Source organism: Cupressus sempervirens, chromosome 6 (genome assembly GCF_028749045.1).
Source record: "Cupressus sempervirens isolate cs-2001-9-10 chromosome 6, ASM2874904v1, whole genome shotgun sequence".
Lineage (NCBI taxonomy): Eukaryota > Viridiplantae > Streptophyta > Pinopsida > Cupressales > Cupressaceae > Cupressus > Cupressus sempervirens.
The window spans coordinates 230,506,190-230,531,548 of record NC_143123.1 but is presented as its reverse complement, the minus strand read 5'-3'; positions in this window follow the sequence as shown (position 1 = coordinate 230,531,548).

Here is a 25,359-nt window from a genome sequence, read left to right as displayed (position 1 = left end):
GAGAAGGTCAACCTAGGAGATAATCATAACCCTAAGATGGTAAATATAGGAAGCTATTGTGAAACAAATGAAAAAACAAGATTCATCAAACTGCTCATAGAGTATATCGATGTTTTTTCCTGGTCATATGAGGATTTGAAGACATTCAGAAGAGGAAAATTCAAACATCATATTACCCTAAAGCCAAATGCTTGTCCTTTTAGACAAAAGTTGAGGACCTATAACCTAAAGGTTTCAGATGCAATATTCAAGGAGATTGACAAGATGATTAAGGCTCATATAATCTTTCCTATACATCACTCCACATGGGTGGCAAACATAGTACCCATGAGAAAAAGGAATGGAAAAATAAGAATCTGTGTAGGCTTAAGGAACCTAAACTAGGTGAGTCTAAAAGATAACTTTGCTCTACCCATAATGGATCAGATTCTTCAAACAATAGCTTGTTCAAAAATGATGTCATTCCTCGATGGTTTCTCAAGTTATAATCAAATAGAGGTTGTTGAAGAAGATCAACATAAGACTGCATTCACAACTCCCTAGGGCACCTTTTCTTATAAAATAATGCCTTTTGGTTTGATAAATGCAAGTGCAACTTTCCAATGTGTCATGAGCTCAACTTTCAAACATCTTTTAAACAAGTGCATCACGTTCTATCTTGATGATATGACTATATTTTCTAGGAGAAGAAAGAAGTATCTAAAATATTGGAGGAAAGTACTTGAAAAATGTAGAGAACATAGAATCTCATTGAATCCTAAGAAATCAATCTTTGTTGGAACAAAAGGAAAACTGTTGAGGCATATAGGTTCTAAGGAAGGGATCAAGATCAACCTAGAAAGAGTAAAATCTATCCAACAACTCTGTCTCCCTATTAATCGCAATGGTGTAAGGTCTTTCTTCAACCAGATCAACTTTCTTAGAAAATTTGTACTTGACTTTGCTAGAACCATACAACCCATGGCAAAAAATTTAAGTGAGAACCAGAATTTCAAATGGGATGATCCAACAATTAAGGCATTTGAAGAGGTAAAGAAAGCTATTGCAAAGGCACCCACTCTTTTTCATCCAGATTTTAAGAAGGACTTTGTAATGTATTGTTATGCATTAGATCATACCATGTCATGTATCCTGCTCCAAAGAAATGAAAAAGGAGAAGAAGTACCTATTTCTTTTATGAGTGTCCCTCTAAAGAAACATGAAATACATTATTCCCTAGCTGAGAAGCAAGCATTTTCTATTGTGAAGGCAGTGAAACATTTTTGATACTAAATTTTGCACTCACATTTTGTAGTATATGTACCATCTACAACAATTAAACACATTCTTACATAGTAGGATGTAGCAGTAAACAACAGGGCTACCTGGGTATCAAAAGTACAGGAGTTTGATCTAGATATCAAACCATCCAAACTAGTTCGTGGCCAAGGCCTTTGCAAGCTTATGTCAGAAAAAGAAGAAGAAGAAGTTTACCCTAACTATTTACTAGTAGGTTTGAAAGATGAATGGTTTTTAGATATAACATATTTTCTAACCTATGGGGAATACCCTGACCATTTGAGAGGAAAAGACAGGAGAAGCCTTCATCTCAGAGCAACAAATTTTGTCATTGTAGATGATATCTTGTATAAAAGAGGACTAGATGGTATGTTCCTAAGGTGTGTCGATACTGATCAACAAGAGAAACTACTCAAAACCTTTCACAATGAAGCTTGCAGAGGACTTTTTCATCCATAGTGACTGCCTTTAAGATACTAAGGAGTGGGTATTATTGGCTAGGTATGTTTAAATCTACTTATAAATGGGTAGGTAATTGTGAAAAATGCAAATTATTCATGGGTAAGACAAAATTAGCTACCTTATCTTTGAAACTAGTTGTCATAGAAGAGCCCTTCTAGCACTGGGGACTAGATTTTATTGGCCCAATGAATCCCAACTCTAGTGCTGGTCATACCCATATTCTCACTCTCACTGACTACTTCACTAAATGGGTTGAAGCAATTCTTATGAAATCTACAACATCCAAGGTGGTCTACAAATTCTTGATAGAAAACATTCTAACACACTTTGGGGTGCCAAGCAAGATAGTAACTCATAATGCTCAAAAAATTTCATCCTATGAAATTCAACTATTTTGTCATGATCATGAAGTTAGACTATCACATGCTTCTAATTACTTTCCCCAAGGCAATGGGCAGGCTGAGTCAACTAATAAAAATTTGATTAATATCATGAAAAAATTGGTGGATGAGAAGGGAAGAGACTGGCATAAATGACTGTATGAAGCAGTGTGGGCAGATAGGACTTCTCCTAAAAGAACCATTGGTATGACCTTGTTTGAGTTAGTATATGGAGTTGAAGCCCAATTGTCTTTACCTCTAAAACTTGTTGCTCTAAATCTACAAAAGGCAATTGAAAATGAGGTGTTCTCTACCTCTATTGAAAAATAGATACTATACCTCTAGAAGATCAAAGAGGAAAGAAGGGAAATAGTGAACCATATCACCAATTATTAGGTGAGGGTAAAGAAGATTTTTGATTAGAGAGCAAGGCCTCAGAAGCTCATGGAAGGAGATCAAGTGTTACTATGGGATAAGAGAAGAGAACCAAAAGGAGCTCATACTAATTTTGAAAGTCTCTAGAAAAGACCATTTGTTATTTCAGATGAGTTAGGTTCCAATGCATTCAATGTTAAGTACCTTAATGGTGATGATTTATCCCTATCATATAATGGACATGATCTTAAGCTTTTTAAGTTTTAGGTCTCCCTTTTGTCCTCATTGTAAATACCAATTTTCCCTTGCTTTGTTTCCTTTTCGGTTATGTTGTTCTATCTTTCCTATTTTGTGTGTGTGTTTTAGGTTTAGTTCTATTCGAAGTTGGTCCATGAAACTAGAGATTCTAAGTTCGTGTATGATTCTTTTAGTCTCATTCCCCAGTCAGAGCCAATTGTTAACCAACCTTTTTTGCAATGTGTAGTATTATGAGTCCTTCTATAACTTGAAGTTGAATTTGAAGTTTGACTTACTTCAAGTTCAAGTTTGACTTCACTCACCTCCTGTCATCTCGACAAAGTTCCTTCCTGTCGGCCTAGTTTCATATACTTGAAGTTGAAGTTGAAGGGGGAGTTAATTCAAACTTCAACTTCAACCTTGACTTCAAGTTTTTTGACGTTTTCTTGTTTTCTCGCAGGATGTGCATTAAGAGATTATGAACTTATTTTTGCAAAGCAAAGAAATGGGTCCCACCTCATGGTGATCTTGAAGACATGAAAGGCAATAATTATGAAAATTGTAAAAAATCATGTTAAAGTACGATTACTTTTATGGGAAAAGGTGGCATGAAGATTTTGTGACATCATGAAAGGTTGAGCTATGCATGGATTTGATGGATATTAACTGCAAACAACCTTGCAAGTCTTGTCAAGGTATAGGTGGCACAATTGTAATAAATATTCCCATCCGCTCATATCTGTCCTGGGATTTTCAAGAAATCACCCCTATAATTACACCCTATCTTGTACAATTTCTCATTTAACCATTTTGAGCTCTCAGTGCTGACTGGTAGGCAAGGAAAGTGGAAGTATGATCTCTATCGAAAACTGTAAGAGCATTATCTCCTACTTTGTCAACTCTATGCCTAGTTTTTGTTTGAAGTGTTTTGGTTTAATTTTGTAAATCTATATCTTTCAAATTAAACCATGATGCTTTTCTACCCCAAATTGCCTAATCTTGAAAACCCTTTCTTTTTGAGTTGCCTACCTGAAATTTGGGATACTTTCTTGGTAAACCAAAACCTAGCAGATATAATTGAGCAGGCAAGGTATGTTTAGTCTGGTCCCATATATCAAAAATTAGCCAGTATTGGGTTATTAGAAGCTACCACTTTCCCATTAGCTATAGAATGCCTTGGAGTGAAGAGATGACCATCTACCAATACTACAAAGACCTTCAGGCAACTAAATCTTGCAAGGAGTTCAGGAGGGTTAATGATGTCTTCTTTGGGAGATGAGTATTTGAGCTTCAAGGACACAAAAATCACAGATTTTTAGAAGAATCAATGCAAGCTATTAAAATTTATGATTGTTTCTATATTCAGTTCCCTAAATTTACATATCTCAGAGTTGGGGGTTTCTCTAGTGAACCTCTTAAGTTGTCACGCTATTGTTTAGACAACATTGTCTTATCTAAGATATGTAGGCAATTCACTTCTATGTTTGAGTCTTCTAAAACTACAAAGAAGTTAGCCTCTTTCTTATTTCCCATTGAAATTGGTCATTCTAAATGTTCAAACTTCAAACAAGCTATGTTAGCAGCAACTACATTGTCATGTTTTTGCCTCAAAACATATGCTCCTAGAGAAGGAATTGATTATATAGGTTTTGCTAAAGATAATTTCAAGCATGCATCCTCATTAGTCCATGTCCCACATTTGGAAGATTATTGGGCCAATTGTCCTGATGAATTCAAAGTCAGAAAAAGGTTATGGTCTAGATTGACAGTCAGCCAGATTAATATGTTTAAGGTGAAACTCAGCACTTGCGGGATAATAGAAGATGAAGTTGAGGATGTGATTGACCCATTCTATGTTGATAAGATTGAATGCATACCTATCCCTAAGCATGACTAGACTAGAAGGGAAGAAGATGACCTATTTTCTCATACTTTAGAAGTGTTGAGGAGAACTAAAAATGGTTGAAATCAAAGAATGTTGAATCAACTACCCCTAGAGTCCCAGAGAAATACTCAAGAGCTAAACACAGAAAGGAACAACCGAAACCAAAGACCATCACTAACCCTATTGCAGGTTCTCTAGAAGCTAAAGTTGAAGTAACTCCACAACCGCTTCAACTTCAAGTTCCTAAAGAGGTGTCGAAGTTCAGAAGGGTAACTCCCTCTAGTACTAAGAAAGCAATACCAATAAAAGAAATGGGGACAATTACAATTGATTTAGATATTTCCAAAATAAAGACAAGTTTTGAGGAGTCTCCTATTCTCCCCATGGCTAATAATACTCTGGATCCTCAGAAGTCTCCTGAAAGCACTGGTACTCAATTTGGTGCCCTCACCTTAACTAAAGTTTCCCCCATGATAGATAAAGAATCCACTACTCCCAAGTGGCTAGAAACCTCTATTAAGAAGAAAAGGAGTTTGGTACCATTATCCATGCCTATCAATGACCTAGTTAGTAAGTTCCTGGGAAAGTCTTTGAAAGCTAAAAAGGTTAGGACTGAGTCCAGATTGAAGTTTGATAAAGATTCAGGACATTGGACTACTGAAATAGCCAAACCACTAGAAGAAAGTTCACATGAGGACCTCACTCCTTAGGATTATTAGGTATCAAGGATTGATCTTGGAAAGGGGAGCCGTGTGGTTGATATGAAGATTTTTGAACTTTCAAACAAAAAGATAGCAGATAGAGTTTGGAAAGATGCCTAGGATAAGTAGGATATGAAAGAAGTGATGAAGAGCATGGTGTAGTACATCAATGCTATCTTGCATTAAGAACCCAAACCTCTAAATGAGATGTCAGCAATGGTAGATGTATCCTCTTTAGCCAACCAACAGTTTCTTGATAATTTGTAGAAATGCAAAGTTGTTGCCAAGACGTCTGAGTAGTGGTTGCAATTTGTCCTGAAGAAAATTGAGAAAGAGATTAGACTTTTGGACAAAGCTTCAAAAGAAACTATTGTCATTATAAAAAAGATGAAGTCCAATAATGAAGGCTTTGAAAAAGAAAGAAATAACTAGCTTAAAGTGGTGCTCTAGATTGAGGAAATTGAAAGATTTGGATTGCAAAAATTTCAAGCTAAATGCCCTGTAGTTGGTCTAGATGATAAAACTTTGCATGTGATTAAAGATTGCATGGAATGAAGAAATGAGGCACTAGTCCAAGCAGTAACTGAAATCAAAGAAATCTTGGATGATCTTAGGGTCGTGGATGAAATAATCCAATTTGATTTGAAGTGGTTCAACAAACATTGCACAAGAAAGGAAAGCGACTTTGTAGCCCTTGCAGAAGAATTGATAAGTGAAATCAAAAAGAAGTTCTAGGAGGTCTAGGAAAGAAGACACCATGTAGGCAAGATTTTTTAAACATTTCCCATACCAAAGCTATGTTGATAATAAACTTGGAACATTTGGAGATGCATGGAGAAAAGGTAACAGAACTAAAGAGGGACAAGGAAATCTGGAAGTAAAGGATTGCATACATTGGCTTGCCTCAACAGTCAGTTATCTCCACATTTTCCACTACATACAAAACATGGAAGGCCACAAGGATCGCGGCTAGTGTAGACAATTCCTCTTGACATGACACATGTTCATTGGGCAACTACTTTTTTCAGTTTCTTGTTTATTTCTTTTATGCATTTTAGTTAATAGGTTGTGTTAACTAAGAGACAATTTACTCGTAGCAGGGTAATTTTGGATAACTATCCAGCTCCATGCCCTATATATGTAATAGATAATATCTTATAGGGTCAGTCTCTCAATAGACTAAAAAAAAAACTTTTGTTTTGATACTTTGCACTTTAAATTTTGAAATAGAATATTTCCTAGGTTAGTAGCAATTGAAGTAAAATTCTATAATTTTATATACTAAAACTTCTTGATGTAGATACTACCATCTGCTTTATGATAATTTGCATTCTTGAGAGTGTATGTTATATGTGGAGGTGAAGTTGAAATTTGTTGCGTGTTCTGAAATTAGCTAGTTCCAAATCTTGAAGGTAGTGGGAGGTTGAATCTGTATTATTTTATCATCTATCCTTTGTTTTAACATTCAATCATGTGTATGATATTGATTGTTAAGATCAAATGGTTTTTCAGCATTAGCATTTATCTTGTGTTTATGAGATGATTTTGAGCTTTTAAGTATTTTTAGTAAAATACTTATTGGGAAGATTTTCCCTTGATAGAGGAAAAAATGATTATCTTTTCATGAAGGTTAGTTTCACCTTGAACAATATAAAGCAAAATTTCTTAAGCAGAGAATTCCTTATCAATAATTAGGAATTCAATTTGTTAGTTTACAATTTTCTCCCCTGTTCAAATTGTCAAAAATCTTAGGAAAAATTATTCACTAACAATTATAAATCAAATATCCTTGAAACTAACACATGCATGAAATAAGCATAAAAGAGTTTGGTAAATATAACAAAAAAGTAAACTATGGGTGGTCATAATAAAAAGTCCTCAAATTTAATGATTACTGTCTGACATCTGTCCTTTTTTGGACTTCTAATTCGAGTACACATGTTGCTAGATGGTGTTCACTATTATCATCAAGCCTCTTTCAAGATGAAGCTTACTATTTTTGAATCTTGATATGAATTTAACCCCTAGCCATGTGACTCTAAACTTAGTCTCATTATTTATAGTGATTTCAAAGGGTATAGATTTTAATCCAAGGACCATCCCCTAGTGATTTTGTGCTATACAACTTGCACCATTTGGACCCAAGTTGTCCTCAAAAGGCACCACTAGAATTTATTTTGTCCCAACCATCTTCAAGGCATTCAATTTTACTTTGTTATGATCTTTGAACAAAAGATTAACTTTTCAAGCCCCATAATGTGGGGAACCCTCACCTATTTTGATAATTTCTATATGGTAGATTGATACATGTTGGTGCATTATTTATTGTTATAATAAAGCGTTACTTTAATTTAATTTATTAAATTACCTTTACTCCCTTTTTAATATTTCACTTTATGCAGCTTTCATTTTTATTTAATAATTTATCAGTAATTATTAAATGACATTTACCTCTTAGAGTTTCCCTTTTAGGTTTTTTGGCCTCCTTCTATAAGGATTGATCTTTTGTAAATATCTCTCATTCTTTCAGTTTAATAATATAATTTGCATATTTTCAGAGCAAAACCCTTGCCTCTTCTTTGTTTTTTCTTCTTTGTGATAGGTTATTGCATGCATGTGTTCTTCAAGTTTTTTGGATTTGTATTACTCAAATCCTTCATGGTATCAGAGCCTGGCCTACTATAACTTGTTCAGTATTTGGAGAAAAAGAAGAATGAGGGTTTGACAGAACATATTTGACATTTTTTTGGGTATTTTCTATGAAAATTGGGGGGTCTCTAATTTTTAGAGCACTTTGAGGACAAAAAAAGCTCACAATTAGATTTAGAAGGTGTCAAAATCCCCATTTTCATATAAAATTTGTTGATTTTGGACAACGTTGATTGGGGAGGCAAAAAGAAAGCATACAAGGGTCATACGACCTCTAGCATGTAATCCGAGGCAAAAAAAATTAAAAATCACAAAAAAATACAAAAACCATGATTTTTAATGCTAGTAGTTTAAAAAACACCATTGTGGTTTGTGAAGCAACCATTAGTCACCGTTAACCACTAGCGGTCACAGTTAACTGCCAACGGTCATCACTACTTGATCATCATTGCTCCTCCCTTCAGTTACTCCCACTCTACTCAGACATCACCCATGCCCCAACACCACTAGCTACACCACCAAAAGCTCTGCTCAGCCATTGCTCCACCCAGCTTGCCCACCTGCGGTGACGTGGGGGGTTGAGGACTTAACTTTAGCTCTTAATCAAAATTTTAAAAGGTTTTTCAAAAAAAAATTGCAAGATGGAGGCCCTGGAAGTCTTTTTGCTCTAACTTGAGCATATGGGGGTGTTTTTTTCAATCCAAAAGAATATTGAAAAGCTAATTTAGAGAAGGAGATGATGGTGTAGGTGTTTTTTGGAATTTTGTATAGTTTGATAGCTATCTTTTTTCTCAAAGTTAGATGATGTCTGCTATCTTTCGAGGGGCATAACTTGCTTGTTTTAGCTCTATTTTCCAATCTGAAAGAAGCATTAGAAAGATCATCTCAAGCCCTATCCAAATTCTCTATTATTTTCATCAGTATTTCTCAAAGTTACATGTGATTCTCAAACTGAATCATTTTTCTCTCTTCTTGTTTACACATTCCTTCTAGTGGTTGGGGTTCAATTTTTTGTATTGTGGGGGGTGTTTTGTATTATTGTTTCTATTATTTACATTATTAAACCATAGCCTTTTCAAAAAATAATCCAAAACCTTCTAAAACAATGGCCGAGACCTTTTCTTGTCTAAAACTTCTGAACCCTCATAACTATCATACATGGAAGTCCTTGATGACACAACTTCTCTAGTCAAAATGGTTGTGGTCTTTTTTAGATGCAGTGCAACTAGTTTTCCAAAGGTCTTTTGAGGTCATGCAACATAGGAAAAAGATGGATGAGGCAATGGGCTTGATTTCTTTACAGGTATTTGGCAGTCTACAATTTCATCTTGATGGGTGCAATACCCCTCTAGCTATGTGGACCAAGCTTGAAAGTTTGTTTGGTATAGTGAATGAGTTCGAGGCACTTTAGATTGAGGCAGAGCTTACCTCTCTTGTGCTATATTCTTTTCCATCCATTGAGGACTTCATGATGAAGTTCAAACAAAAAATATCTTTATTGTAGGGTTGTGGCAAAATCAAGACTGATATTGAGTGCATTTATTTGATTCTTTCTAACCTTCGTGGAAACTTTCAAATTTTTTCTTCTACCTTATATTCCACCAAAGATGCTTTGGGTAATATATAGATTTATCATGCCATCCTTTGAGGTTTTTTGTGATCATTTTACTCGAGAGAAAGATAAGCTCTCTTATTTGGATTCTCTCACAAGCTTACAAACTTATGCATTGGTAGCTGGGCCATCTTTTGGGATGAAGGAGAATAAATAGAAGTCACATCCTACAAAGTCTCAGGTTGATTCTAGCCCTCACATCACATCAGGCCCACCTCCTCCTAAGGGAGATAATCCAAATCTAGAAAGATTGAAGTGTGCTTATTGTAATAAGCCCAATCACAATGAGTCACATTGCTATGAGAAGAAGTTCAATGGCAATGCTAAATAGGTTTCAAAATTGACAACTCTCCTTTAGAAAAGAAACATTGATATTCCTTCTACTTCTCACAAAACTTCTTCTTCACCATCATTTTAGTCAGATTAAAAAGATATAGGAAAGGGTCATGTACTATGTGCAGATACTACTCCACCCTCTTCTAGATGGTTACTAGATTCAAGTGCTTCACACTATATGACATCTTCTCAAGATTTGATCTCTTCTTTTGAGGCTTCTCCTACTCCACACATTTTAATGGGGAACAACACAGTTATGATTGTATGTGGGAAAGGTTCTATTGGCATTGAAGATGGTACATTTCATGATGTACTTTGTGTTCCATCTTTGTCTTGTAATCTTCTCTCTATTTATTAGATTACACATAATGGGTTAGGGAAGACAGTTGAGTTTGCACAAGATTCAGTACACATCAGAGATAGTAAGGCATGCAATATTGTTGCTACAAGGATTGTTGATCACTCTTCCCACCTATACACTTTCTCTCATTTTGGTCCACCATCTCCACTATCAGAGACTCACTCTCCTTCTTCACGAGAGACTACTGAGGTGAAGTTAGGTCACTTGAACTTATGTGTTGTTCCTAAAACTAGTGTTGTGACTTTTACACCTCCACCTCCTATTCAAATTCCATCTATTGCATATGATTACTCTTCAAGATTGCCTATCATTGTAGCTCCAGTGATCAAGCCACATACTACAGTTGTTGAGGATATATCAGAGGGGACACATCTCCTCTCAAATGATAGATTCAACACACCTGACATCCCACCTCCATTGGAGATTCCATTTTAGGATTTTCATGCTTTCTCCTTTGAGCATCAGCTAAGACTTCCAGCTTCACCTTACATTCAAGGGTTTCACCCTCCTTTTCTACTACCTTTGTTTGTTTTAGATTGGAGCCACCTTGGTATGTTTATCGACACAGGAGTTCTGCCATTCTTGGGGGGTCTATGGAGTCTCAAGCTTCTAGCATGGGGTCTTTCACTGTACTTATGGTCTTGAGAGAGTCTCTTGAGATATTTTATTTGTGCATCCTTTTCTATCTCTTTTTGGAGTAGGGTTTTTCCTGCATGGTTTTTCGTATTTCTCCATTTTATAGAAATTTGGTTGTGATTGGGTACCTCATCAGGCCTTGTTATCGGGACCCAAGTCTTCTTTCAGCATTGCATTGTAGTTTCCTTGTTTTTTCTTCATTGTTTGTAGCTACATTGTTGGTCATCTTAAGGGGGGAGGGGATGTTAAGTAAAGCATTAATTTAATTTAATTTATTAAATTACCTTTACTCCCTTTTTAAGATTTCACTTTATGCAACTTGCATTTTTATTTAATAATTTATCAGTAATTATTAAATGTCATTACCTCTTAGGGTTTCCCTTTTAGATTTTTTGATCTCCTTCTATAAGGATTGATCTTTTGTAAATATCTCTCATTTTTTCAGTCTGATAATATAATTTGCATATTTTTCAGAGCAAAACCCTTGCCTCTTTTTTATTTTTTCTTCTCTGTGATAGGTTCTTGCATGAAGGTGTTCTTTGAGTTTTGTGGGCTTGTATTTCTCAAATCCTTCATTTATGTCATTATATCCAAAAATATTTACTTCACATTATTCTATATTGATTTTCAAAAGAAATTATATTACATTAAATACTAATAAACATCTACATGCCTAATGTTGTTGTCTTGGATATTCTTGTGTGATTATGAAGCTATATTATTCAAGGGGTTCAACTTTAGAGAATATAACTTTTATAACTTTACAATCTCTGAAAGATATTTTTCAATTTGGTTAGTCCTTACACCTTAGCAAACATTATATATGTGCAATTTGAATCAAATATCTCATAACTTTCTAAATCAATCATTTGAACTATTCAATAATTATATGCATCAAAACATTTTCATGAAGTGTGAGATCGATCATACATAGTGAAGATTTGACCTAAACGTGAAGTTATATCCATTACAATCCCAAGACAAGATCAAATTCATAACATCTATTTATGCACTAAGACGGCTTGGTTTACATAACAATAGATTATTTTAAATATTTTTTTCAAGATCCAACCATTTAGTCTTCCACATTTGATTTTGAAATTAAATTTGTTATTGTAGACATGTAAAATTGTCCCATACATGCAAGCAATAATTTTACCAAATTTATTATTAAATAAATAAATAATTAAATTATTTGATTAATTCAATGTCATTCTTTCAAATTTAAAGTTAACACTTCCTTCGCTTCTCATTAGTAAATAATTTTTAATTATTTAATTATCTAATTTTCTTCTAATGTAATTGAATACTCTTATTATTAAATTCATCAATTTACTCCACTTTAAATAAATAATAAATACATTTTCATCTATTTTCTCTCATAACAAAATAATTATTTTGATTATTTAATTAATTAAGTACGTTATAATTAAATTAAATTTGAACTAATTTAATTATTAATTTTTCTCATAAAATAAAATCTTTCCTAAAAATAAATAAAACCTTGATTTTATTCATCTATCATTATATTCTATAGATAAATAAATTATTTAATTTATAGAACTATTTATTTTCTCAAATAGAACAAAATATCTTCTATAAATAAACTAAAATTTTTATTTTATTTATTTTCCTCGAATTTTCTTCAATTGAATGAGTATTTTAAATTTATTTAATTTGATTTTGTGAAGAGAGCAACTTTCTCTAAAATAAATAAATAAAAAATATTTTATTTATTACTCTCTCATGCACAACTAAATATTTATTTTAATTATTTAGTTAATGTTAATTAAGACTTCAATCTATCTATTTCTCAAATTAAAAGTCAATTTTATCTTGCTCTAAATCAACTTTATGAGATCTAGTCCATCGAAAATAAATCAATAATTGATTTTTGAAGTCCTAAAATCTATAAAAGGAATCTTTTTCCTTATTATTTTGAAAAAAACATGATTTAAGTTCTCAAGTTATCCTAATTAGAGAAAAACTAAGAACTTACAATTGTAAAGAGAAGGAGAAGAGACCAAGAAGAATTTATTGGTTTGTTGCTATTTCTTTCTTGAATAGAAGGATTGTAGCAATCTATATCTTATGGTTCAATCTAACCTTGGTTATTTTAAGTATCCTAAATATTATTATTTAATTGAATAAAATGGACAATTTACATTTGAGAAATTACGTTGCAACATGGATGTTGAAGAGTAACAACAATACAACACACAAATCCATAGTGCATAGCCTTAAAGCCACACAAAGTAACCTTCTCAAACCTCTAGACTTTGAGCTAAAGAGAACACTAGCATCCACACAATGCAAAAATATGCATCCAACCTTAAGTATAGAGTAACAAGAACAAGATCTTGTATCATAAATTATATGAACAAAAATAACTCCTCCCATGATGCCTCAACTTTCCTTTCTTCCAAATTGGTGCCTTCAATGATATTGACTTGCTAAAGTTAGTCCAGCAAACCTGTAATTAGAGCCAATGATTTTTTCCTCAAAAGTATTAAATTGCATATGTACCTCACTCAAGAAGCTTTAGAGTTCAGATTTATTTTGAGTGTAAGATTGAAGAAGGGTGAGATGAGGGTAGAGTTCATCACAAATCAATTACTTCTCCATTTAGATGGTATAGTAAGTGAGAGAAAAACCAACAACACAATAACAATTCCAAATAAACTTTAAGATGATTTGTCTAAATCATTGTGTAATCACATTGTGGTGTGGAGAAAGGCCAAGAAGAGCATCTTTCCAAGTTCAAATTTTCTTACAAAGAGATGGAAAGTTGGAGAAACAATGACTCCATGGTCATTGTGCATGAGGACAAAATTAGAAAGCCAGTTTCATTGTCTCCTTTTTGGCACAAAAGGGGCAAGACCAAGAAAGAGAAACAAAAGCTAGGCATTCACCAATAGGAGGCTTAACATGCAAAATTTTCCAAGCTATCAATTAGTCTTGAACATCAACTCTCGATTTCCAAATGGGAACTCTTAGCTTATTCCATTTAGAATTGGTAAATTTTCAAATCTAGTTGAGGTTGAGGGAGGTAGATAGCGAGATTTTGAGCAATAGTTGTTATTAGATGGTTTTGAGTGGGAAGTAACAAAAATTATGTTTTCTAGGCCATTTCCAATCAGAAAGTAAATTATCATAGTAGTCTGTATACAACAACCACATTAGTTTAGGTAGAACTAATTGTTGGATGCGTAGGATCATATGTTTGCTTGCTATTGGGAGGGAAAACTCAAACTGAAGGTATTGCCAAGATTTCTAATTAAAGTTGATGAGGTCCTATAAGCCACAAAAGGTTTGAATGCCTTTTATGAAGAATGTTTTTCCTTTAAGGGATTTTCTAATAGAAAGCAAAACATTGTCAAATTGAAACAAACAATTCCACCATATTTAGGAAGAAGCAAAACTTAAACCATGTCACAAAGACTGATCATACCAAACTAATTATTTTGAGGTAATCTGACAAGCTTTCCAAATGGATTTGAATTGATTTTAACCATAGGTCTTGAAGAAGGGAGCAATTAGTAACTTGTCCATCCATTTGAAAACAACACATGAGCATGCAAATGTAGCAATTTGAATGTGGTACCAAACCAACGCTTTCCATGGAGCATTACTACCCAAGGCTCAAAATATCCAATTAGTTGTTAGTAAAATTCCTTGAGTATAAGGATCAATGATACCCAATCCTCCTCTATCTTTTGGTTGGGTACAATGTGTCCACAAAGTAGTAGGTGAGCTCAATTTATTACCCTACTTGGCCTAAAGGAAATTTCTAATCAACTGAGTTAGTTGATTGTAACTGATTAGACTAATAGATTCAACAAAGAATATAAAATATTTGATATTTACCCCTATTATAAATGGTAAACTTGACATGGACAATCTTTTTATATTTTAATTTTGGAGTGTTTTAATGATATTTCAAAATACTATTTCTATACATTTGACAAATGATGTGCCATAATCATTTTCTCTAGATTCTGACTCTATTATTTTGTGTGCATTCTTATTTAGGTTCTCTTGCAAAGGATTCATTTGGAAGCATCATTTCAATTTCTGAACTTTATGATCTCTATAAATTTTAGAGGTTTTCTATGTTGCTAACTAATTATGTGGGTAACATGTGGCACAAAAATAAATAAAGCACTGAATCAAAATGTTCAATGCTGATATATTTTCTTGCAAGAAGAAAAACAAAAAACAAACAAAAAAACAAAATAAAAATCAGTTTTTTCCTTACTTTTATTTTTGCTTGCATATTACACATGGTTTTTGATGCTTAAAAAGTGAAAATTTGAAATTTTATCTATTTTTAGATAAAATAAAACATCATTTTGGATTTTACCAAATTGATTTATATGTCTTTTGTTCTTGTTGCGTTTGCACACTTTGTCATTAGAACCATTTTCCTTTCATTAGAGAGACATGTTTGGGGAGGTCATCACCTTAAAGGATGACCTCAAATTGGTAAATCCTTTTGGCATATATAGAAATAAGACATGGAGTAAACTCGATAATTTTTTATACCTAACTAATCTTGGACATGGGTTCTAATGATAGCTTAGATTGGGGCTACATTCCTAAGGAATTTACAAGACTAGTCAGAGACTTAAATGTCTCACATGTGCCATTTAATTTAGGAAGGTATCACTAATCTAACTAAAAACCTAACATAGAGGCCACCTATTCTAAATTTTGAACATTATTTTATTTTAGTGAGAGGCCAGAGAATAATCTCCCTCAAGATCTCCATCAAATGTTTCCCAATAAATTTATTCAATTAGGGAGAAATCCTCTTTAATTAAGATCTAGACAAAGATGTAAAAAGGGCACACTTTAGGGTATGACGAGGTTGTTTGAGCAAACAAAAATCCAAGCAAGGGGCCTAAAATGTTATGATGAAGTTTTTACCATAGGTGTATGTTTATGGTTTTGTTTGTTACATGATTGGTTAAAACTTTGTGGCTTGAAAATTTTATTGAATATACATAGAGGATACTATATCCCAATTTTGTCAAATAACTATACTTTTTCATTTTTATTTTATTTTTTTATAACAAAATCATTGTTAAAATAATATCATAAAGGAAATGACACAACTTTCATTGATTAAACTATTTAGATTTGAATCTATGGTTTTAAATAACACAATCACTATTGAAAATCATTCAAAAAAAATTCTTGTCATTTTTTTATATAGTTAATCAGCTGAAGCCTTGATTATTTATCATTTATTTACAATTATTTGTAAAGATTAATTATTATTATTTATTAAGCTTGAGTCGTTTCAAACTCAAGACCTCCCTGATGAGAGGCTCACAAGCTACCGTTGTGTTGTAGGCTCTTGCCTAAAAATTTCTTGTCATTTACTAAAGGCTAGAATACATTATCAAGTTACATTTTATGAGTTTATTACCAATAATAGACAAAATGATCCATTTGTCATCCATTCAGTGAAGTTTCTTAGTAAAATTAAGGTTTTCAATCAAGATAATTTTAGGAAAAAATAAAGGACAATTCACAGATTTACATATTATCCTAAAATGCACTTTATGTACTTGGAATTAGAGAATTGATCTTTCATTTTAGGATTACTTTACATATCCTCATATTAGGGTTACATTGTATATCATTATTCTAGGGTTTCCTTGTATGTCCATAAGATTTAATTTAGGAATTACATACATTAGACTTAGATTATTTATTAGGATTATCTCTTGAACATTATAAAAAATAGCTTCTATTAAAAATCTTTCTATAAGTAGTTGATAAGTTTTGTTTGACTTCTTTTATCAAAATTATTCTTTTATCAAATTATTCTTATCATTTCTAGTACTTCTTGAAGGTCAAATTTTGTTCTCCCCATCATTTAGACTTGCTCCTACAATTTGTAATTTCAAAAAATTTAGAGTTTTCCATCAAAGATTTATTTATCCGACTTTGGTTTTTATATAGCTCAATCCTGAAATATTGTTTCCAAAAATAAGAAATCCAAAAAAATATAGCTTTAATCTTACATTATTAATATAGTTAGTTAAATCCTCATCATAATCTTGCATAATACACCTTGTATTTTCATATTCTTGTACTTGCATTTCTTGATGCTTGTTATGTAGTCACTAAAAATATAAGGACTAGTGGATCCAAATTAGGACCCTATACACAATCCTACCAATTCCTAGAATATGAATCTCAACCTTCCATCAGTTCATAACAAACATGTAGAAGTGGGTCTACAACTTCTTTCTAATTATGAATTTTCCTTGGAGAACATTCTAGAGAATTGTACCCAACACATGATAGATGACACATCACCAGATATTAAGGTCCTTATTGTCATGAATGTCTTATTATTAGTAAACCTTAATATTGGCATAACTATCAAAAGATGTTAAGGTATGAGATTGGTAGTGCTATTTGGTATGATAGGTTACAAGGACTATTGTAATTGATGTCAAGATTAACATGAAGTATTGAAAAGGGTGATCTTGTGACCAATAGAGCTAGTGATAATATCAGTGAAATAAAGGATATGACAAGTGTCCATCATAGTTAGAGAAGAATAAGACTGAAAGCATGATGGAATAATAACAAGTGAAGATACAAGAACTTCACAATCTCACCTAGGAAAATTGGGCCAACTATAGTTGGTAGCATGTAAGGAGTCAAGACAAGTAGATGATGAATGGAAAATAGTGGTTACATAGATAGGATAAAGTAAAGTCCATAAGGATGATTGGTAAACATAGATTAGTAATAATGTCAAAAAGGTAACACAATATACCAATGAATGGACACATCACTGAGTAGGTAAGGATGATATAACACCTCAAAGAATGGAAGAGGAGACATCACTTCGAGTTCCAATGAGAAGAAAAGTGGGAGAATTCAAATTTGAATTCCTCCCAATGAGTAGTTAAGGTTCATAGAAAACCTATGATTTTCCATTAATGGAAAAGACACGTAACACAAATACTTATGAAAATGGTGTAGATTAGAAGAAGAAAACACACGAGATGGAGAGAGATATTGAATTCAATTTTTGAATTCACAAATTAGGGTTTGACATTTAGGGAATAAGGCATGTATATAGTTGTTCATTTTTTTATGAACACCTATTGGTTTCATGGTGTAAAGCTAGAATGTCATTGAGGTAGGCTTTCTACAATCATTAGAAAAGGAGATAAGGAAATAAGAGGAAAGAGTGTGGAAGTGAAGTGTGTATGCCAAAAATGTGAAACACTTCTATAAACCATTACATCCAAGGGAGCCCATTTATTAGAAGACTTGGAAAGTGTCATATAGCTTCCTATCTATCGAATGAAAGAATTCAAAGAATATGAGCATGAATCTCAAATGAACCTTAAGAGGGGAACCTTGCAAGGTGCACCATAGAATGGAAGATTCAAAGATAAGATCAAGGATTATAGTATCCAAGAACTTCAAGTGAGTATGCAAATACAAGCTAAAATAAGATTAAACTAGATGAAGATGCAAGATTAGTCTAAATAAGATGCAATAAAGTAAAACTAAGCTAACAAAGAAAGATTGTTATCCCCTAATTAAGCTAGGTTTGCTAAGGTAAATACCATTGAAATAAAGTATTAAGATAATATGAAAGTAAGCTAAGATGGTAATACAAATAAGAATGAAAAGTGCTCAAGTGTTCAAGAATGTAGGTAAAGAAAATAGCAGCATGCAAATAAAATGAACTCCAAATATGAAGAGAGTAAGGAGAGAGCCTCCTTTTAAAGGTCAAAGGATGGTAGAGATTAAGAGGAAAAATCAGGGGTGGAGAACTATTCTTATGTTGACTTTGGAGCACAAGATTATCAAGAGACAAAATTAATAGTTATGTTTAAGTGGTAAAAGATGCATGGACAAGATAAAGAGGCAAAAGAAATTCTACTCACCTTGGAAAGTGTGCATTCAATGTGTAGACAAAAGTCTTTTTCTTTTATTTTTTAATTAGGAAATTCCTTTTTATATGAAAACATAATATAAAAGGGTTCTTCTAATTAAATAAAGGCTTAAGATAAGGTGGTCAAACCATAGGTTATAATCAAATATATGAAAATTATAATATGATCAAAGGTATAGATTGATAAATATGCAAAATTGACCAAGTGCATAGTGTAGTCTAGCATAAAGATTTAAAATGTTGAAAAGGGGGATTATAGTTTACTACACCATTTTTGGGTGATTATATTTTGGCCTCTTTGACTAATGTGTGAGTGATTTGGGAACCCATTAAGTCAAAGAATGATGATGTCAAGAGATTAAAATATGAACTTGATCAAATGAATCACATAGAGATAACTAGCCTTGAACTTGATCAATTGAGGTCTAGAAAAGATAACAAGATATCAATGCACAGTTTGAAGCAAAAATTGAATACTAAAATAGAGATAGATAGATAAGACAATATTAGAATTGATATGATACATGAGAACTAATATGTCTAAGAGCAAATATATAGATCAAGAGTCTTTCCTAAGAAAAGTACAAAGTAAATAGATATAGTAGAACCAATTTACAGATAGATTATTCCTTACCCCTTAGGATCAAAATCTAAGTGAGGTTGAGGAGATGCAAAAAAAGATATATTTGATCAAATCAAAATAAGATAGGGCCCATGGTGACAATTAAGAGATTCTAAAAGTAGAGTGCCAAAGTTTGACCATGTAACATCGAGAATATGCCCCAATATGACAAGAGTTTACCAAAAAAGAGAAAGCATTAAAAATTGGTCAAATAAAGAAGATGATATGGAAATGAAATTAGAAGAGAATATAAATGATGAAAAAAAGGTTGCCTCAAAAAGGTCAATCAACTGTGCATAGAAGAAAATAATTTAAAACACTATTTTCATGATTAAGATGAAGTCAGATTTCAATTTTGATCCTAAAAGTGAATCCAGGATGTCAAAACTAGGTAAGGGCATAGTTTTCATAGAAATATAAGACTTTGAAAGGTCAAAATTATATATAAGGGACCCAAAAGGATATATTAGATAGGATGATATCATTGACCCTTTGGGTTAAGAAGAGATAAGTAACAATGAAAGACCAAGAAGGTGATAAAGAAATGATTGAGAGATAGAAGAAGAGATGCGAGGATACATGTAGTTGAATGATGGAGATGCTTTCCTCACTCAAAATGAAAAGCCTAAGATGTAAGCTAAGATGAAATACCCTAATATGCAAGCTATCATAAAATGCAAAGTGCAGTTTGCAAGCGTTAGTTGAGATAGGTCGTCGTTATTATCTTTCAATCCTTATTAGGGGACATCACAAGATCATAAAACCATCACTAGTGCAAGATTATGAATATATGAATATAATATATATTGGAAATTATGTGGGAACCTAACCTCTACATCAAAGACACGGAAGCTAGGAGGACAATGTAGTTAAAATCCCTTGGTTTAATGTAGCAAGGTTATTCTCACATCAAGACACAAAATGTCAAGATGGACATAAGCATTGTCTTGCTGAGAAAACATAATGTAATAGACAAATATGTAGTTTTGATTCTCCTAAGTGTCCAAGGGGTCAATACTAGAGACACCTAAGATCATTGGATCTACACCCAGAGATAGAATTCAAAGGAAAACATGTCCCATTCTTTTAGTCTTCTAGTTGAATGATATCCCAAAGAGACTAGGGAGAATTTTCAACAATCAACACAAAGAAAATTATTCTTAGCATGCTTTAGTCATTTTAGTTTAAGTGTGATGTAAAAGGAAAAACATAATGATTGAATCGCTAAGACTCATGCCTATAGTGAGAAATATCACACAATCCTAGAATGTGGAAAAAGAAATGACTCAAGGTAGTATATTCGATAAGTGTTAATAAATACTTGATGTCAAGGGAAGTCTTGAGAAACACTATTTGGGTGTCACCAAGAAACACTTTCATATGCAAGAGACCAAAGTAGGCTATTGTTTGTACCCCCTAGATAAAGACAAATACTAATCTTAGACCAAAGGGAAAAAGTCAAGAGATGGAAATCAAAAGGGCTCAGAGTTCAAAGCGAGAAGCTAATATATATAAGTGCATGGGTCTCGAGTAGCGCTAGTTTCCAAGTTTTCAACACTTGGAATATATATATTCCAAAAAATTTTAAGTTTTTTTTTTTTTTTTTTTTGTAATTTTTTGATATTTTATTTTTTGGTGATACATCAAAGCACCTATTGCTAGGATTTTACTAAGATGCTCATTTTCAGGACATTTTCTATTTTTCAAAAAAAAATTCAAAATTTTTTTCAAGACCATGTTTCAATTGTTTTGGATTTTTCATGACATTAAGATATGTACAAAGCTCTAAAAAGTGTGAGCATCATGCATAAAACTTTTTCAAGTGAAGGATGTTGATCTCTTTAGGGAGTTGTTCTCCCTCAAGTGTAGAAATTTAATACACATTGGACCCAAAGAAGTAGTGATTGTGTAAGGACCCAACCAATTTGGTTCAAAATTCCATTTATGTGCTCAATTATGTCGTTTCTTGGGATTCTCTCTCAAAAAAAGATCTCCAAACTAAAACTCTCTAGAATAAACCCTTTTTTTATAGCTTTATGACATCCTTTTTTGATACACACTCATATGATCAAATAAAAGTCTTCTACACTTATCTAGAAGTTCTAGCTCTTGTATATGCATGGCTCTATAGTCTTCATATGTGATGAGGCCTTTCAAGGAAACACTAAGTGAAGGTGTCTCAACCTTATGAGGTAGAAGAACCTTGGATCCATAAACAAGTGACAAGGTTGTATCCCTAGTAGGTATATGAATGCTAGTTCTATAAGCTCGTTGTGTAGGATTGATTTGCAATTGTCAGTCTCTACTTGATTTGTTGATAGTTTTGTGTAAGGATTTTAGTAGTGTCTTATTGGAAGCTCCATCTTGGCCATTACCTCGATGGTAATATATTGAAGACCAATGTTTCTCAATCCTAAATTTATTATACAATTTCTTGAGATCCTTATTTTTGAATTGTCCTCCATTACCTATTACTATAGATGAAGGTATGTCATACCAAAAAATGATGTGATTCAAGATGAATAAAGACACTTGTTTCATAGTATTAGTAGAAAGTGGGATAACCTCAACCAATTTATAAAGTATTTATCAACAATAATGATAAACTTGTGTCCATTAGATAAATTAGGTTGTATTTGACTTACCAAGTCAAAGGCCCACTATTGAAAAGGTTAATGTATAATATATGGTATAAGTTCCCATATAGCTAAACTTCTTACAAGAATTAGCATAGAACACCACATCTATCTACATGGCAGGTAAATAATAACTAGCCCTAAATAGCTTTTGAGCTAGTGCAAGCCTATTAGAGTGAGACCTACATATGCCATCATAGACTTCAGCTACTATATGTTCAGACTCATCTTTCTTTAGACACCTATGAAGTTTTCCATCTAGGCTCCTCCTAAATAGGTCATAGAAGATGAGGATATAATGAGAAGTGTTGTGAATGAGTTGATATTTCTCATTCTACGTTAGGCCATTAGGTCTAATTTGGTCATGTAGTTAAGAGTAAATACTAACATATCAAGAGAAATCATGACCAACAATAGTACATATGAATCAGTTGTTAGGGGAATCATAGGTAGAGTAATGTAATTCTTCTACAAAGAATTAAAATATGGGCTCATGCTCTTGTAATTGTAAAATAGATGCCAAAGTAGTCATGGCATTAACTATCTTGTTTTCAACCCAAGGGATCTATTGGAATGTGACAAAAGTAAAGTAAATTTGAAGACCATTAATGATTTTCTTTTAAGGAATCAATTTATCATCTTTGGTTTGAAATTCATTGGTATTCTAATTGATTATAAGCCACGAGTCTCCAAATATATGTAATTTCATGATCCTCCATTTATTATCTAGTTTAATCATGTTTGTGTAAGCCTCACATTTTGCTATGTTGTTTGTACAAGGAAATAACAACTTATATGACTTTGGAATAATGTAACCATGAAGTGTGACAAAAAAAATAGCATCACCAACACCATTCTAAGTGTCATACCCATCAAAGAATATATTCCATGTTCACTTAGTCACATACATAATAGATAAATCATGGAAATCAATTTATATGGGAGCATTATCTTGTAGTGAAAAATTGGCCAATTGATTTGCTATAGCCTGTCCTTTGATAACCTTATGATTGATATATTGAATGTCAAATTTAGATAGAATCATCATCCAATTTGTTAATCAACTAGCATGTGTAGCCTTTCTTAGAAGATACTTTAGTGGGTCAATCTTAGCTATAAGATGTATAGTATGTGCAAGCATACAATGTCAAAGTTTTTGTGAAGAAAAAACACAATAAGACAAGCCTTTTAAATTTAATTTTAATTGACCTCATAGGCTACTAATGTCTTGCTAATATAGTATACAACTCTTTCCTTCCCATGTTCATCTTGTTATGCTAGTAATGTCCCCAAGGATGTAGTTGTAGTTGAAATGTGTAGAATAAGTAGTTTTCTTGGAATAGGAGGCATTAAGATTGGAGGTTTGGCTAGATATTCTTTGATCTAGTTTAGGCTTTTCTCACATTCCTCATTACATGTACATGTAGAACCTTCATATAGATTCTTTTTGAAAAGTTGAGCTCTATCAAAAAGTTTGCATATGAACCTCCTAATTGACTAAAGGCATCCTTAAAGACTCCTTAATTGACTCATGTTTTTAGGAGGTGGAATCTCCATTATAGCTTGGACCATTTTAGGATCAACCTCAATTCCTTTAGCTAAAATGATACATCCTAGTATTTTTCTAGAGGTGATGCCAAAAGCATATTTCTTAGGGTTTAATTTATGTTTGAATTATTCCATTTGATCCAAGATTAAGCTCAAATATTCAAGATGCACATTCCTTTTCTTATATTTTTCCAAGGTATCACCCACATAATATTCCATTTTCTTATGCATCATGTCATGAAAGATGGTATTCATAGCTCTTTGATAGGTATCTCCAACATTCTTTAGTCCAAATGGTGCGACACTCCAACAAAAGGTTTCCCATACACATGTACATCCACTCTTTTCCTAGTCTGCATGAGATATTTTAATCTAATTATAACCTAAGAAACTATCCATGAGTGAGTACATTTAATAACCTAAATTCATAGCTCTTGGTACCAATTTTAGGCCAAGAGGTGTGGTGGGAGTTGGGGGGTTGAATCAATATACTCACTAGTTTTCACCTTTCATGAAAGATCTTGCTTTTCTTCTATCTACGGGTTAGTGTAGGAAATAACTTAACTAGTTAGAGTTAAGAAAAAACATATAATATAAAAATATCAATACATAATACAATATTTATCTCATGGAAACCTAGCTAGGGTAAAAACTATGATATGTGAGTCAATCCTCATAGTTTTGCACTCTTCTAAAGTGTGCTTGGTCAAGAGTTTGTCCTTGTTAAAATATTACAAAGATATTGTAAGGTGTTACCCTATTATTGGATTTTGATGAGATTTATTAGGATCTTTCTCTATTAGGAGCAATCCAGTTAGAGGACTTAGAAGCACAAGTTTATTTATCACCTTGTGAAGGATCTCTACAAAGAACTTGTTAAGGTCCACCCTCAACAAGATTTTTTGTTGCAAAGGTAAGTAAAAAATTATGAAAATGATATAATAGTTTAAGTACTAAACTTATCTTGGTATAGATACTAGGTTGGCTCTCTTGACCAATCTACAACTCTGCTCTATCTTCTCTAGCCTTTACAACTTCAGTCTCTGATCACTTGTGTTCTTTCTTCACTTTGAGCACATGTTTCTCTTTATGCTATGGAGGTTTTCTCTCCTCCTCTCGATATAATAGTCACTTTGAAGGATTGATCTTTCCTTGATCACTCTTCCTTTCTTTGTGAGATTCCACTTTTAGCTTGGTTCTTCTGGCCCTCAAGTTAGATCACTTGACAACCTAACCTCCTCGCTTTTAGCTAAGTTTTCTTTTATACTTTTCTTCTTGGTTCACTTGAATCTTTTGCCTTGGAATTAAAATTTGAATTCTCTCCATATTACCAACTTAGTTGCCCATTGCAATGGCGCACCACTCTTTTTAGGTTGTGGTGTGTCCATACAAGAGTCATGGATGCCCTGTGTATTTGCTAATTTGTATTTAATGGAAAGAATTCAAATTTGAATTCTTTCAACTATTCCTTGATCCTTTTTCCCACTCACCATCAAATGCAATGTTGAGTGTACTCTTTTCCTTCTTCATGACTAGGTAGTCAAGGGTATCCCAATTCATGTCCTTGATGCTAAGTTGCCTCATTTCTCTATTTTATGCTACTAGAGACTATCTTCCTTTTTCTTATGTGGACTTCCCTTAGCGCACTTGGCATGCTATGTCTAAGTGGATACCTTAACTTCTTCATTGTTTTCACTTAGCT